Source organism: Molothrus ater, chromosome 5 (assembly GCF_012460135.2).
Source record: "Molothrus ater isolate BHLD 08-10-18 breed brown headed cowbird chromosome 5, BPBGC_Mater_1.1, whole genome shotgun sequence".
NCBI classification, from domain to species: domain Eukaryota; kingdom Metazoa; phylum Chordata; class Aves; order Passeriformes; family Icteridae; genus Molothrus; species Molothrus ater.
This window is the reverse complement of record NC_050482.2, coordinates 26003319-26020807: the sequence shown is the minus strand read 5'-3', so window position 1 is coordinate 26020807 and position 17489 is coordinate 26003319. Positions and strand designations below refer to the sequence as shown.

Genomic DNA, 17489 nt, shown 5'->3' with positions numbered 1-17489 from the left:
GAAGCACTGGGGTTTTTTTGTCATAGCATAATGAGGTTTCTTAAATTGCAGACAAACCAAACAGCTTCATTCAGTTTAATAGCATAACATTTAGAGAAGTTTGCACCTTTATTACTTTAATTATTAAAGTTTATTACTTTAATTATTAAATAACACCTTTATTGCTTTAATTATTTACATTGTGTTTGATCTCTTGTTTACTCCTTGTCTTGTTTCCAGATTAGGACAGTGATACTGCAGATAAGCTGGAAGGGTCTTCAATACAGATATTTATATCTTTTGTCACTGTTTTAATACATCTTTCTTGAAAATATTTTTGGCATTTATTAGCAAAACAGTAATTATTTTTCTGAGTTTATGTTTTTTGAGATAAGATATCTGGCTTTTATATAAACATGGTTCTAAAGACACAGGATTGTAATACTGCATTAGGCAGTCTATACAGTTAGAAATGAGAGTAAATATTGTTCAATCTTACAGCAAAACAAAATCAAAACTCCTATCCAATCCTTGATGTTATATACTATGATATCAGGCCACATCCTACTTTGTTTTTTTACTCAGTTACACCAAATAGGCTATAGGTATTGAAAGTAAAATTAATAGGATGCTTATCTACAGAAATGAAACTTTATATCATATTAATCCTGAAAGAATTAAGAAAGTTCCCTTTATAGTCCTCAAATATTTTTTTCTCTAATGCATTTTTCTTTAGCAACTCTATGTGACAATCCAGAGATAAATTATTTTATCAGTGCTTATTTGGGATGGCTTTGTAATGCAGCTGTATATTTATGAATTGCCAAAAAAGTCCTGTAACTGTTAGGCTGATAAGATCACGTTATGATATGTAACTTTTACTTTGTGTCTTAGGCAATTTATGGGAATGGTGTGAGCCTGCAAACAAGTGTGGCTTTTAATGTCCCAAATTAATATGTATGTACCCTGAATTATATTTGAGTCTTTAAAATTGCAGGTTACTTGTATCACTGTGCTGTTTCAGAAATAAAAAAAAAAAAAAACTTAATATAAGAAATTCTTCATGTAAAATCTTCTTAATGTATCTTTGATATAAGTGGATTTCTACCAGGTATAATTGAATTAAGGAATATATGGAATAAATTTTTAAAGCAGGCATGGATGCTTATTTAACCTTCAAGTGAGTTTAGATTACAAGTGGTTGAAAAGAAAGCATTCATAGTTGACACAGTTTTTTGGGATTGCTGTTGATTTATAATGCTTGATAGATATAATTGCGTATCAACTTTTTCCCCTTTATCTGCACTTGTTTGAGAGACTCAAGATGATATTCATGGGAAGATTTTGTAAACTTGTTGCTGGTAGCTGGAAGCCACATGTGGAAAGAGTAAAAATCAACGCTTTTATTTGACAGCCAGTAGGTAGCCACCTGTTCTCATGAGGTTTTTTCTCGGTGTTTAAGTAGTGGTGATGATAATTCTGAATTGTTATTGCTACTATCAAATTGTTTTCAATAGGTTTATCCTGCAATAGTATTTTGCCTTCCATAATATACCTGGAACCCATGTCTCTGAATTTTGTCATTTTTCAAGAAGCTTGTCTTTGCTTATATATCAATGCTAAAACATTTGGTTCTTGTTTGGTACAGCTTGCTCTGATTTATAGTTAGTATCAAAGTGATGTGAAGGATATCAAACAGACCCTGAATACCTTTTGAGCTGTCTGGTTGTATTCCTACCCCTAACATGCTAAACAGAAAAGCTGGACAAATAATAGAAGGGAGAGGTAGCCTAAAATGTTGCTATAGGCCAGTGGTGCATGAGTCCTTGATCATTAGCATGCTGTATGGTGAATTTCCTTTCATCCTCAGTGAAGCCATTTAAGCTGCAGAAGCAAATAGAACAGCAAACATTGTAGCAGACTCTTCTTTTTCAGAGAGGGGGATAGAGTGAACAGTAAACATACTTTGATCCAGTATTTCAAACTGACCAAAAAGTGTGAGTTATACACATTCCTCACTGTAGGGTCTAAAAAGAGTGTTAATGAATAGGTATGTATGTATGTAGATATATTGGAAAATGTCTGTGTTTTGAGTGATATTTGAGGGTATTAATTCATGCATCTTGCAAAAGGGATTTTTGGTTGCATACTGATGTCTGAACAAAGTTATTTCTGTCCTGCTGGTTTTTTTTTTGTGCTAGTACAGGCTGCTTCTTCATATAATGTGCCAATGCACAGCTCTACATATAGGGATGCTTGGTTCACAGACACAAAGATCTGTAACTAGTAAGACAGCAGAAAGGACTGGTTATATTCCTTTGGTACACCTGGTAGGTAAGGATAGAATTAATGAACATAGTTTTTGCTAAAAAGTGTGACATGCCAGTCCATGACAGCAAAAAGTGTTTGTTCCTGATGACAGTCATTCACTTTCTGCTGGTTCAGAAGGCTTCCCTGAAGGAATTTTAATTGATCTGCACTTACCCAAAATAAATCAGAAACGCTGCTGTATCCTAGAGATTAAAGCAAAAGAGAAGATATTGGAATACAGAGTATATAATTTTTAAGGTTTACTTTGAGATGAAACTTGGGAAATGGAGATGCTGACCTGCATTTATATAAGTGTTGAACTGAATGGGAACATATGGATGAAGTTAGACTCAAACCCTTGAGATCAGTGAACAACTTGAGAAGCAGAACCTTGCTTTGTAGCCCTCTGCCCTGGCTGCTTTGGGACTGTGACTGGGGAGAGGAAGGCTACTGCTGCTTTACAGTAAGACTTTACTACCTCATTTGATTTGATTTTTTTCCAGTGGTGATGGTGTTTTGGAAAAATCAATCAAATTTATTAAAGTAAAGTACAGAGAACCATGGGATTTCACTTTGGTGTTCAAAAGGATCTAGCCTGTACTTCAAATGCAACTAAGACTAGACTCCTGTGTACCTAATGCAGTAATTCTCATTACTGTGAGTGGTGAATAGATAAAATAGATATAAAATTTGTTGAATTAGCACTAACATAAGTAAATATACAAGGAGATAGGACTGATAGGTCATCCTGGTTCAGACCAATGGTTCTCTTAGACTGTCATCTGTCTCCAGTGATGGCTGTCTTCCGAGGATACCTCCACCTTCCTCTTGACTTAGGAAACCTCCTTGCATAAACAGCATCCTTGGGAAGAAGTTCACAGTTCTGTCACACAATTTGTGGAGAAGAAACTCCCATTTTTCTTCTGAACGTAGCTTTTCTGAGGTAGTTCTTGAGTTCAAAGGATAGGGAACATACAATGTCTGTGCAGTCTTTCCATCTTCAGACTTTGTTGCTTTCTATCATGCCCTTCCTTAAGTCACCTTTTTTCCAGTCTGGATATTGGTGGCATACTGAATTCTTCTTCATATATGGAAACTGTTTTAAGCCTTTGATCTTGTATCTTTTCTCCTCTTACCTGTGGTAATTCCGGTTTTTTGTGTTCTGTGCTGGACAAGAGAGGGGAGCACGCTTTTCAAGATAGGGGTTAATAAGTGGCAAATGACTTGTTGCACTTTGTCCTTTATTGTTTTCTAAATAATTTTTTAGCATTTAATTTATGGATTTGACTCTGTTGGAGTGGTGAGTTTTACGTTTTAATGAAGAAATTTCAATGAGACCTATCTATCATAAGCACCAGGTCTCCCTTTCTGAGCAGAAAAATGTAGCACAATAGAGAGCTCTTTTGTTTAACTGAAGATTCAGATTAGAATGTTTATCAATACTGGCTAGGCAGGATAGTTTATAGTGAACCTATGCCCAACAAATTGTGATTTCCTGCTTGATCCCAGGCAAAAGTATTCACAGTGTCTTTGTGGTACAAAATGAATAATCAATAATGTGAAATAATCTTTTAACTTGTACACTTGCTTTTTCAAAGAAATACAGTCTTGTTATTATGAATCTCAGAAGTAAAGCAGGTGACTGCTCTAGGAGTAGTGACTACTTCCCATGTCTCATACAAAGAAAGAAAGATGTGAAATGTGTGGGATTTTTTCCTAGGTGTGCAATACGTGTGCGTAAGGATGACACTGAAGTGTGTTTTAAAGAGATGGTTGTAATACCTTGCAATAAAACACAATATGGATGCTTGCACTTACTGTGTTCCTTTCTCTTTTTACCCTTAGATAACTTCAAGTGAGAGCTAAGGACCTTTTGTCCTCATCTGCCATAGTTGTGACAGACACTTTCGGAAGGAGGACCACTTGAGCAACAAGGAAAAGACCTTCCCAGAGCACAGCAAAGTGACAAAGTGACTCTGAAGAAATGTAAGTGATTTATAACTGAACTGTGCCTATGTTTCTGCTGGGGATTTATACGCCCTGTGGGAGGAATACAGTACCCCATCACTGAAACATATTGCTTATAGATGTAAAATATGGTTTAGGAAAAAAAAATTGTGGACCATGCAGAAAATACATACCCTTTTGATGTCAGTGTGATGGTAAGCTATGCTACAATTTTTTTTTTCCATATGGCAATTGTAAATGGGATTGAAATGCTGTAAGGATCAAAACCTGGTTTTCTACCATTTTCTACTCATCTAGATATTGGTCAATTTAGATACATAGAAACTAAGTAGCTGTATCTCAGTCATTCTAGATTCTGCTTACCCTCAGGAGAGGGACAGGCATCTGCAGAGGCCAATCCATCTCATCCTGAAAGCAGTGCCTAAGGAATGCAGTATTACTTGCTGAGTAGCTTGTGTTCACTGCTTAGCTTTAGCCTAAATGTTCAGTGAATACTTTAACCTGGCACGTCCCTGTAGGATGCAGTGCCAGCTTCTTTTCTCCTCCCCACATTGTCATTCTTCCTCATTCAGCATGTGTAGCTGTTTGTAAATTTGGAGAATGGATCAGACTGAAAATAGCCAATTATTTGTTTGGTTTTGTTTTCAGTTGGGTTTATCCCAGCCTTCTCCCATATGGCTGTCCAGGGGCTGTCACTGGTACAAAGGGTGATATGAGTGGGAATTAGCAGCCAAAAGTGTGCAGGAGCACATGATAACAGCTGTGCTAGTTTCTGCTGCTTAAATTCCTTGGTGAGCAATAGTCTTAGACCTTATAGGTATTTTTAGTGCTTTGCCATTTATAAGAGTTAAAAAATATGTGAGGCACCCTTACTTCCTATCTAATGGGGAACTACTGTTTTGTTGTGCATTTCATACTGTGATAGTGCTGTCTTTTGTGTCCTTTGTAAATTAAAATTCTGGTCTCCAAAACCAGTAAATGGTCATAAGGGGCTAGCAAGTAAGCAGGTATCATGTCATGATTTATAGTGCAGGCATGATGCTGTATAATTCATACATGCATACATAATTTCTGAATTCTAAAGATGGTAGCCTGATTTTGTGTAGCACCAAACATGTCGTGGGTTGGGTGATATCCAATGGTTAGTGGTTGGACTAATTTAGGCTCAAGATCCTTGTCTCCTGAACAGTGAAATGCTAAGTAACATTTCATTCTCACAGTAAATACCAGATGGGAGGGTGTAAAGAAGACAGAGCTAGACTTCTGTCATTGACACCTGGTGACAGGATGACAGGCAGTGGGTACAAACTGCATACAGATTATTAAATGTTTCCATTGAAAAATAGTATAAAAAAACTTCCTTATCTTGAGGATGGTCAGACATTGGAGAGGCTTGCCCAAAGAGGTTGTAGATTCCCCATCCATGGAGATACTCAAAAGCCAAAAGGCCAAGCAACCTGCTGCATCTGATCCTGCTTGATTAGGGGTTTAGATTCAATGAACTTCTGAGGTCTCTTCTAATCTCAGCTATTCTATGATTTTGGGGGTGTTTATAGGTAAGCAAAATCAGAAATATTCTGCTATTTTATGAAAATTTTTTAATTTTTTTTTCTATTTTGAAATATTTAGTTATTTGGTTTAGTATTTTACTTAAGTTTTGGCAAAAATGAGACATGGCAGAATTTGCAAGCTTTCTAAAATGTGTTAAATTATATTTAAAGACTTGTGGCTGTAACTATGAAAATCACATTGAAGCCTGTGAAATTATCTTTTAGCTTTGAATTAGCACCAGGTTTCACGTGTTGTGAGCAGTCACATGATGGGGATTTTAGATGTTTAAGAATAGCATCTTTTTCACTTGATCCATGGCAAGAATAATACATTTTTAGTATCATTTTGTGCTTGGAGAAAAAAAATAGCAAAACATAACTAGGAACAAACTCTTGGAGGTGAGCTCTATTAATCAACAATAGAAATACCTGCCTTCCTGAAGGTTTTTTAGAGATCAATGAGACCTATAAAGTGACCTAAGAATTTCATGATAAGCTCTGTTGTCAGTTACTTGCAAATGGCCATTCTGGGACAGTCCATACTTAAAGAGGATGCCAGTATAAACGTTTAATAACTGGGCAAATGTACAGGGAGACTTCACAGATACCCTTCTATCTTCTATGAATGTATGATTGAGGAGCTTCCTTATGTTTTCAAATACTTAGGAGCAAGGAACTCTCTTCTTCGAATGTCAGCTTTCTCGAATTTCAACTTTGATTAATTTGGCAGACTTGTTCTGCCCACAGTTTTGCTATAGCCTGAGTGTCTTTGCAAAAGTTTCTGTGCGATGGTTGTATCATTCCTGAAAATGGGAAAAAAAAAACAGTCAAAAAAAAGGTCTATGACCTCTTCTTTGCTTTTGAGCAAGGACTTGGAATTTGAAAGGGAAGCTTTAATGGGTTATAAGATGTGTCTTTTGCCATGCCTCTGAATGTCTGTCCTTATTGCACTGAATTATAAGCTTTTGAAAATTGCTGCTTACTCATACACAGAAGAGGCATATTACTTTGTCAGCATATTCTGAAAATAGTCCTTGTATATTCTTAATCTTCTAGAAATGACGGAGTCTGTCCTGGCTTGGAGATCAAACGCTGTATGACATTTCAAATTTACAGATCCCCTGCTATTTTCACAAAAGGGTCTTGTTTTTTTAATTTTTCTGGGACAGTGTATTTTGATTCTTACACTTGATGGTAATTCTGGTTTTCTGTATTTTATGCTTACTTTTCCCAAATGCTATTTGAGAAGGATGTCAAGAATGGGATTAATTTCCCATGATGTTAGCCATCTAAACCTATAGGTGGTATAAATCTGAGCTGGTCACCATAGGCTTCTTTAGTCAGTGAAGAGAGATGGAGACTTCCAGGGGAGGATTCCCATAGGCTCTTTCTATTTCTGTCTTTAGATAAGACAATTCCTTCTTTAGAGATGCCTGTTTCTTGTCACTCACAATAAAAGCAACCTAAGGTGACTGGCACAAATTTAGACTTTTAACTTTCCTATTAAATATTAAGACAGATACATTCCTTCTCATGTGACATAATTTGAGACTTAAGAGGCAGAAATGTTGTCACTGACATTCACAAAAACATCCTGCTTTCACACTGGTAAACAAAATTATTTAAATTTTTTTTCTTTATATTAAAAGAAAGGCATTCTTTTAATGTCTTTATTAAAAGGACATTTTCCTTATCTCTTAAATATTGTGTGTAACCATTAAAACAATGAACTTTAAATGCCATTTTAATATTAACTATGAAGTACCAATAAATTTTGAGTGTTTTCTGGTATTTGGGTTCTAGATTGAGAAATGCAAATGTTTTAAGCTTATGTCATTACTTAATTTCTAGTAAGGTAATAAAAGTGATATATCATGAGATTCTGGCATTGCTGCCTTTTAGCTTGCAACAGAAGATTGAAAGAATCTGGTGCTAATATACCAGACAAAAATGCACTTTTAGTTAATTTAAAAGCAAGAATTTAGGTGGCTTTCCAATTTGAAACAATTTGCTCTACTATCAACTAATTTTGATAATGTGTTCTATTAAATGAGATTGTGATGAAATGCTGTTTTCCATGTGTATTAAAGTATTTTAGATTTCCTTAGTAACTTAAACTGTTGTCTATACTTGAATAATGGCAACTACATTGGCTAACCCAGGATAACATAACACCTTCTTCAGTCCCACTTCTCCTGGGTAAGGGCTGTATGTGGGGAGCACTTTCTTGCCAAGGAATCGTTGAATGTGTCTAAAACGCATTAGAAGTAATCTATGCTGGCTCTATTTGCTTTTTAGCTAAAATGTGGGCATATGACATAGAAATTGTGGCATAATTTATTATCAGATGTCTTTTTATGTCTAATTGCCATGTATTTGAATTATTACCTGGAAGGGCTAGACTTACCTAGACTTATTTCATACATTTATAACATCACTGTGATGAGGCTATGGGCAACAGTTTAATATGCTTCAAAGATGGTCTCAGTTATTCTTGTCCTGTTGTTCAGAGATGCACAGGACTGCTCATGGTAAGCCCTGTTTCTGTACTTCCACTCATAGTTGGCTGACTAACCCTTATTGGGGTCTATAAATTTTTCTCCTATGTATAATTTTGCTTTGAATATTACATTTTGTATTGGAGGTGTATATTTCATTTTGCTTCCATCCTTTCACTGTTACTTAAAGTGGTACATTTAGTTCAGTATTGCATAGTAGCAGCATGCATGTATTATAGCTTAAAACTACAGCAAATACTGATTCCTGGAATCTACATTTGTCTGAGGAAGCACTTTTTTTAAAGGTTTTTTTTTTTTAAAGAGTGTTGCAAATTGGCCTAAAGAAAGTGCTTAGAGAATGGAGACAACCTCATGTTAGTAATTTGTAGTTACTTTCTCTTTCTCTGTCTGCTCCTTCTAATATTTGCACAAAATAACATTCACCAATGTTTGTATCGCAGTATCACTAAGTTATGTGTTCTAAACAAGAACAAAATATTTCCCTTAGAAACACTGTTACATCAGTACTTGCTGGCCAAGATTCTCATTGGTAAATGCACAAAGCTTCACCAAAGCTGGCAAGCTGTCTCTTTGTAGTTGAAACAAGTTTTATAGGCTTTATTTTTTTTCAAGCCTATAAGATTGTCTGACTTTATTTGGATGGTGTTTGTATTATTCCCATTCTTCTGCAGCTTTAAGGATTTTTAGTTTTGAGTGGAATTTTATGCTTTATCACAAAAAACCCAAAAGACCCTCGTTCTGAGAAAATGAAAAGGGCAGTTCAGGCAAGGTGCCACTAAACAGCGGATGTTTGAGTACTGAAGAACTGTGCCTATTTTTATTGAACTGTACATTTTATGACACTTTGTCCTGACCCTGTTCGAGGGTTAAACTGAGGAGATCCAACAGTCTGAGAATATCTGCGTTCAATGAATGAATCTGAGTATAGAAACCTGAGGAGTGTCTGTTCAAGAAACACATTAATGACTGCATCAAAGTTAACAGAACAAGTATTTTCCACAGCATAGGCATCTAAGTCAGCAGGGGCTTTTTAATAACAGGAAATTTCACATGGGCTCAATCCCATTCCATGCAGAAAGTGGATCAAGTTCCTTTCACACTGTTATTCTCACTCAAATTTTAAAAGCAACATGAAGTTTCAAATAGGAAAAAGGGAAAGATGATGACTGTTGCAGACATTTTTAGAAAGTATAAATATGTGTTGATAGTTGTTCTAAAACTACCTGTGTGCTGTGCATCTTGTCTCAAGTTGCAGAAAAACAAGAGATAAAATGAAAGTTTTTGCCAGCATATCTTAATTTCTTCAGCCTATATAAGGTCTCTTTTCTGCAGAGGATTTTGGATTAGATTCCAAATTGGAATCTAATTTGAATTGGTTGAGAGCATCAATTGATTGGACTTTATGCCATTCTGTCAATTTCATTCATTTTCTACTTTGTGAGAGGTAGATTGAGAGATCTTTCCTGTGGTATAACTGAGTGAAAGCTGGGTGATAGGCTAAATAAGGATGCCAGCTAAGCAGATGCCTTTTGCTAAAATGACATTTTTCTGGAGTCTGTTGTCCTGCATGCAGTTACAGTTCCCTGGCATTGAGCTGTTCAGGAACTGGAAATACATTTTAAATGGAAGAGAATATTCTTCATAGAAGATCAATAGATGTTTATAAAGAATTACTGTCTATTGGAAGACAGCTGCATTGTTACACTTCAAAGGTAGAGGCATTTGGATGGTAATGAAGGGATTCTTGTATACAGCTAACAAAGCATGGGGAGATACTTTGGGGCATAAGTCATAACATGTAATAATATTAATAATACACTGCATCTGAGGATTTCACAGAACTTTACAGAAGACATCAATGAATTAATATGATCATAGCCCCCTGTGAAGCACTGTTGAGTGGGTTGAATGCAGAAATACCACCTCATTTTTATGGTAAGTTGGTTACTGTACCTTTGCTGCACACAGGTAATTCAGGAAGTATCAGTATTTTCCACACGGAGCTCATAAGGCATAGAGAAAGAGATCACCTTGGTCTGGGCAAACAGTAACTCCAGCATAAGCATTCCAAAACCAAAATCATCCCAAACAGCCTGGCTGTTTGCAGTGATAGTTGGCTCAGGCTGCTGGATCTCTGCTGTTGTACAGCTTGAAGTGCTATACAGAAGATAACACTGTGCAAACAGCGCAGTTGGAACCTGGCCATTTAGTGTAACAATTTCACAAGTTCTGATATGCTGATGCATGTGTATGTCAGAAAAGCAGCATATTTTTATATGTTAAAACCATTGGTAGGAGATACATTAGACAAAAACAACTTTTCAAGGGCAAGACACAAACACTATAGTTGAAAAGTATAAGAGCAGAAACCATCTGCTGTGTAGTATGTTTTGATGAAAACACACACGATGGAAACCAAAGCTAATTAAACAGTTATTCCACTATGCAATTTAGGGTTTTTAAAATAATCATATTAAAAAATTGTTTTGGAGAGACAATTGTAAAAGACACTTTGGGTTTTGCCCCTTCAGCACTGCTGCCTGTTTATGGCTGCCTTTGGTACATCGTTCCTAAGGAACAGTCATTCACCTCTTGTCTCTCCTGTTGAAGGAGATATCAATAGCACCCTAAAAGTGTTCTTTAATATTTTTCCATTCTAAACCTCATATTTTGAGTTAGTGAAATATAAAATTGCTTCTCTCCTTTATCTGTAGCCACAAACGAAAACATGTAGGTTCTCAACTGACACAATTTTGGAGAAAATCATATTTTTAAATAGAAACCAAGTACGGGTTATGCTAATAGGACCTCATTTGTAATTTAAACTGAAGCTGTTAACATTCAATAATGGAGCCATACATCAAGGAGTTTTCTGCAAAAACAGAAAAATACTAATTCTTCATCCTCAGATCTTCAAATCCAGACTGATGGGATTTCAGCCCTTCATCTTTTACTGACAGGCGGCAGCATCAGTGGAATAAAACTAAAATTTGATCCCCTTTCTCTCCACCTCCTTCCCCTAATTTTACTCTGACAGAGAAAGAATCACAGTTTTAGCTGGTATCTTAGCCCATGGGAAAAAATGGTCTGTCATCAGGTCTTTTAGGGAGAAAGAGCTCTTCAGTGGAGCAGTTAAATGGGGAGATACTTTGGGGTATTTTGATTCTCGGGGTTCATCTTATACCCATATTTTTGCAAGATATGATAAATGGTTTCTGAGACATTATTGAGAGCAGAATCAAGGTCATCAACCTTCCCCCAAGAGGTCAATATCTCTCAGTTCTTGTTTCTGATGAAAATGTTAAACATGGGGGAGATGGGCTCCATATGGACCATCTGAAACTGTGCACTCATATGAGCAATCCCCAGCCATATGTTAGTACAGGATGTACTTCTAATTTTTCACCTGCAAAAATCAGTGACTGATCAAATTTTTCTAGATAAATTTTAATTGATTTTGCAATAATTTGATGCATGCATGTTGAAGTTTATAATTCTAAATCCCCTAACATGCATACATTACTGTAAAGTCCTCTACAATTCATGATGAAATAGAAGCCTTTGGGTATTTTGAAGTTGAGACCTCCTGTGTCTTTGGAGAAATTCATTTTGAAACCCTACAGCTAAATTAGAAAGCTCTTCATTGTCTGCAAATGAGCCGGTCCTGTTCTTGAGTTGGCTTATGAAACTGAATTCCTACATATGGCTGAAAATACTTGTCTAAAGAAAGAAAATATATAAATCTGCCACTGCAAAAGAAATCAGCCATGGAAAACAAAAATAATGTGGTCTTATATCTAGAACAAGAATGATTGCCATCTTAGTACTAATTGGCTTCTGCAGCATCTCTTAGTATTTTAGTTCAAATCAGGACTGCACTTGAAAAGTATCATAGACTGCCTCTCATTGAACCTTCCTGATGATGAAGCTAAACAAGGGCAAGTGTTTGAAGAATGGACCAAACCTGTGCAGTAGTACAAAGTAGAGTCTCTTGAAGCACATGCCACATGTGTGTAATGTGTTCAGCTCCAGCTGTTCTATTGTGCAAGGCCATTTTTGTTGGGCTCTACTATTTCTTAATGCTGATGTTTTCTTAGTTATGAAAGACCACGGGGATCCATGTCATAAATAAGTCTGTAAAAAAATCCCACCCTTTCATGTCTCTGAGTAATGTAATATTTCCACTCTTTGCTCAGATAGTAGGTTAGAGTCTGTAATTGTAGGGGTCTCTTCTGTAATTAAAATGTTTTCTTATAATCACATGTACTTCTATGACCAGTGGGATATTTTCATTTTGTGTGTTTAAAACTGTGCTGAAGGAAAAACTGTTTTCACCCAGTCTGTTTCCATTGAAACTATCATTTAAAGGATGTGATTGAAACTATCATTTAAAAAGGTGATCTCACCTTCTTTATTCAAGTTTCTAAGGGAGACTTGGAACAGATATCTTAAACAGGAGAACTAGATGACCAGTGGAGGGCTGTAACTTTCAACTCCTGTTTCTATGGTTATATGACAAAAAAAATCACTGATGAAGTTATACATTGTTCATCAACAGTTAGGAGAAAAAATGGAAATTAATACTGAAGCCAATCTTCTCATTGTAATCTTCTGTAGTTTTCTGTATTGTAATAAGTTGTGTGTGGGTTTGTCTGTGGTTGTAGGTCTTCATTGGGCATTTAAACATGATTCATGAGCTCTGGGCTATCAAAGTCTTTGCTTTTGGCCCATCAACCAATATTCTGTTCCTATGGCACTATGTGCTGAGACGACTTCCCCGTTCCTGTGCTCTTCAAACTCAGCCAGTAGTTACTTTGGTAGCACGCTGTGAATTACTAAGATGATGCTTCTGAAGTGCCACAGGTGCAAAAACTAAAAATCCAAATACTATGTTACTATGTTTATCAAAAGCCAGCATATGTTTCCATTGTAGCCTACTGTTTAACAATTTAAACTTCCACTCATTTTAGCATTATTTTTTTAAATAATTGTGCTTATGTAAACAGCTGAAAATTTTCTGCATTTTCATGCTCATGGATGGAACTGGAAAGCATGAGATGTAAGGAAATAGGCTGTTTGTAAATATATGTAAAAAGATACCAAGGAAGGGGAGGAAAAGATTTGGTAACAATTTAGGGAAACCAGTTTGAGATCAACTGGATGACAAAAAGGCATTAGTTATGAAATACCATTAACTCTCAGTAGAGTTAGACTAGCCACTATAGGATGAGGCATTCGATATTTAACACCAACTGATTTCATTGATAAGATGAGCAAGGTAAAAATTACATTTAAAAAAAATGGTAAAGTGACTTTGTAGTGTTTTGCACAACATTGTAGTTGCTCACCAGGCTCAGTATAAACATGGACTCTTCAAAATTCTTAAGCCATTGCCTTATAGAGCTGTAGTGGCAGTCCTAAACAGATTTTCAAGATGTTGAAATGTCAGCATAATAGTAAATTTGTTAATGTTGAGCTGCGTATTTCAAATATTTTACTCATTGATGTATACAGAGCTTTTATTGTCATGACTTATGATTAGTAAAAAAAAATAATTCTAAAATATTTGCAGATTCAGTAGCCTTGCTTGCCATGCAGAAGTCTGGCAAATGTGTTTCCAGGTGTGGTCTGAAGATGGAGATCTCTATTTGCTTCCCATGGACAAACAACATGACTGATCTACTCCTTGTCATATGAAATTAAAAATTTAAAGAATCAAGTATTGATAATTTTTCTCAATTAATTTAGAGCAATTGGGGCACTAAGTTTCACGTAATCACACAATTTCTCTGCTCACTCATGTAATCAAAAGTAAAATCCTTAAAATGGAACACAGATGATTTGTTTCCTAGGCTATAGGAAACACTGAAAACCTGAACTGGGAAATCTGGAAAGAGAAGGATTTTTGCCTCTCACACTTGTGTATGTGAGGTCGCTTTACCCTGAAATGTTTTTCCGCTCACTCCAGACCTATCTTAAAGGGCTTATGGAGGAGAGAAACAGAATGAGTTCACCAAACACTTGCTAAAAAGATAAATCAGGTTAGAAAATTAATCGGGAAGGGACACCATTCTGAAGAATTAAAGTCCTGAAGTAGTGTGTGGTTGTAACATGTTAGCTGAGTACTTCTTAAATGTGGCTTGCATTCTGGCTCTATTCTCAGGATTTACTGCTGGGATCACATTTGTTGCTGTTGTTGAAGATGTCAATTTTTTGCAATTTCTTGATTGCTATCCTAAGCTAATGGGGAAATATTATCAATCTACTTTGAGTCACTGACAGGCATCATGTAAAGATATAAACAAGATACTGCAAAGGCTTTGGTGGCTGTCTTGTGTTTCTATTACTTCTCTTTCTGTGAAGTTGAAGCTGGCCAGCTTTAGAACCAAGGGAAACTTTTCCATTCTTGCATTGACTTTCCCACTGTTGTCAGCTTGCTTTATATCTTCCATGCATAGGCCTTCCATCTGATGGGAGCATTGTGTCAACGGAGGCATGTGCATAGTAACTTGAATAGTTACATGATTTGTGGACAAAACCAGGCAGAATTGTGCCTGAAGAAACAAATATTTCTAAAAATTAGACACAACGTTGGTTTAAAGGTTGTGTCCTTTGAAAGGATTTGGAGTAGTTTAGGTGCTTACGTTGCTCAGGGGACTTTGAGTACTGTGAGGTTTTAAGGAAGGCTAAGTATTCCAGGAAGTTTAAGAGCTTATGGCATCGTAAATATTTAAGATGATTTAAAAGGTTATGTCCTCTTTAGTATTTGAGTTGGATTAAGTGCTTATATTGCCTTAAGGACTTTTTCCCTTTTTTTCCCTAAAAGGAACCTGGGAAATTAAATGCAAAAAAACTCCTGTGGATGCAATATTTGGGCTTTTTTGCATTTTTGTTTTCATTTGAGAAATGCAAAATTCTAGGTTTCAATAGCAGCATTAACTTGACCACACTACATATGCATCAAAGATGGACAGACTAATGGAGGGTTTCTAGGAAACCTCTGGATATGAAATCCAGAAGCAGTAGTTTTTAATACCTTCACAGCCTGTGCATGGAGAAATGGTTTTTTTTTGTTCTGCTTGTTTAGCATGATCTGTTAAAGATCAAATAGACAATCAGGATAGAGTCAGATTATGGAAATACAAAGAAGCAATTTCACCTTAGAAGGTAAAGAGCATCTGTAATTCAATATGCAAGAAATTAGGAAGCCATTTAGTTTCACTTTGTGCTTTTGCTGATATTTTACTTCAGTGAAAATGAATAACAAATGTCATAAGTCTAGGTCTCAGTGGCTTCTTTTTTAAAAAAATTATCAATTTATGTATTTATTCTTGTTTTCTGAGATGCCTTGACTAAATTTCTCACTAGTGTATTTGCTTAACGTATTTTTAAAATTTTCTATTGTACATTCCTGAAAAGTATATTTTCTACTAATTTTAATTGTATTAGCCAAATACATACACTTCTCATTGCATTAAAAGCAAATAGTCACCTTTCATTCAGTGTATTCTATGCTGCCTCAATTAAATGGGCATCAGTCCATTGTCATTTTTCTCATGGGCCTCTAAGACACCAGTGATTTTGCTTGGTTATTTCAGCACAATTACAGTAGCTGTATCCACTCTTGCAGGCTGTCCTGCACAGTGTGCAGCACCAGCCATCTGGGCCACGTCTGGTAGCTTTGGTGGGAACACATAAGACACCAGCTGGGGTACTGCATCCAGCTCTAGGGTCCTGAACACAGGAGAGATGTGGGCCTGTCCAGCAGAGGGCCAAAAATGACCAGAGGAATGGAACACCTCTGCTATGAGGAGAGGCTGAGGGAGCTGGGGTTGTTCAGCCCGGAGAAGGAAGGTTCTGGAGAGGCCTCACTGTGGTTTTTCCATTCTTAAAGGGGACCAGCAATACAGATGGGAACAGAGATTTTACCAGGGTGAATCTCTAAGGTGAGGGTAGCATGAAGCCCTCATGTCTGGGCATGCTTTCATAAAGGTTGCATTCAGCCACATGGGTGGGATGCGTGAGATGTCCATATGTTCCAAGAAAATTCACAGGTAAGATCCCAGCAAGTTAAAATATCGTGTTAGTTATGCCAGGAGTACTGAAATATTGGTGGTAGTGCTGGCTCACTCTGTCCTAGCAGTTATGACCAAGAATCCCCATCAGCTGATAGTACAATGTGTTCAAAGAGTGGGGTGGTCATAACTCCATTATGTCTCACTTAAAGCAGAGCTGAAAAGCCAAAGACAGGGAGAGAATGGGATATATTTCAAAACATAGGTCTAAGCACAGTGCATGGAATGGGCTAATGTTGCTCTGTGATGCCATGCAGTCAACTGATTATGTGTTTTAAAATGGGTTTGGTATAATTGTGAGTTCCCCTACCTCAGAACTAACTCACAGTTCCTAAAAGCTCCTCAAAATGGTTAAAATATATTTTCATCTGTGTACATCTTTAAATGTACTTCCTATTACTTTTGGTGTATCCCATGGAGGAGAGACCAGTGTTTTTCTGTCTTTCTGAAACTTAGCATCCTCTGAAAATTTTAGAAGTACAGTTTCTATATGAATGACATTTCACCATCCAAGTTATAAAAGAAAACACACCAGACCAGGATGGACCCCCACTAGGCCCCATTCATAGTGTCTGTCCTTTATTCCCAGTCTCTATATCAAAATTTTGAACGCATTTTGTATTAGCCTTAAAATAGTTTAATTTAGGCTTTGTTTCCTTAGCTTCTTTTTATGAGTCATCCCCTTCTTTTTATGTGTCATCCACTGCTTCGTTCCCGTTAAAAAACTATTTTTTCTACTGATGGAGAAATTTAATTGGCTTGCCAAATTTTGCTCATGACAAAACTATATTGACAGGTATTTATTTTCTTGTTGTAAAGAAAAAGATCGAAGTCTTGTTGGTCTTGATTTTCTTAAAAATATTTCAGAAACTGAAATTAATTGAGAAATTTATCATTTTTTACCTCCTCTTTTTTCAGCTTTTTATGAAAAGGACTGTAATTTTCCCTCTTGGTTTTTCTGGAGCTCCATCTATTCTCTAGAGTTCTGAAAAGTTGCTAATGCCAGTGAGGGAATTTCAATTATTTGTCTTAGAGTCCCTTGCACTGTAGTTAAATGTCTTTCCTATTGAGGTAATGTAGCTGTTTAT

General features: G+C 36.3%; 1 protein-coding gene across 1 annotated transcript in view; it reads left to right on the top strand.

Moving 5' to 3' along the window:
* FOXP2 (forkhead box P2) overlaps positions 1-17489 on the top strand; it is a 405297-nt gene that overhangs the window by 57193 nt on the left and 330615 nt on the right. Inside the window, exon 2 of the mRNA XM_036400898.2 lies at positions 4135-4275. The gene's annotated coding sequence lies outside the window, so the exon portion shown is untranslated. The remainder of the gene's footprint in view (positions 1-4134; positions 4276-17489) is intronic.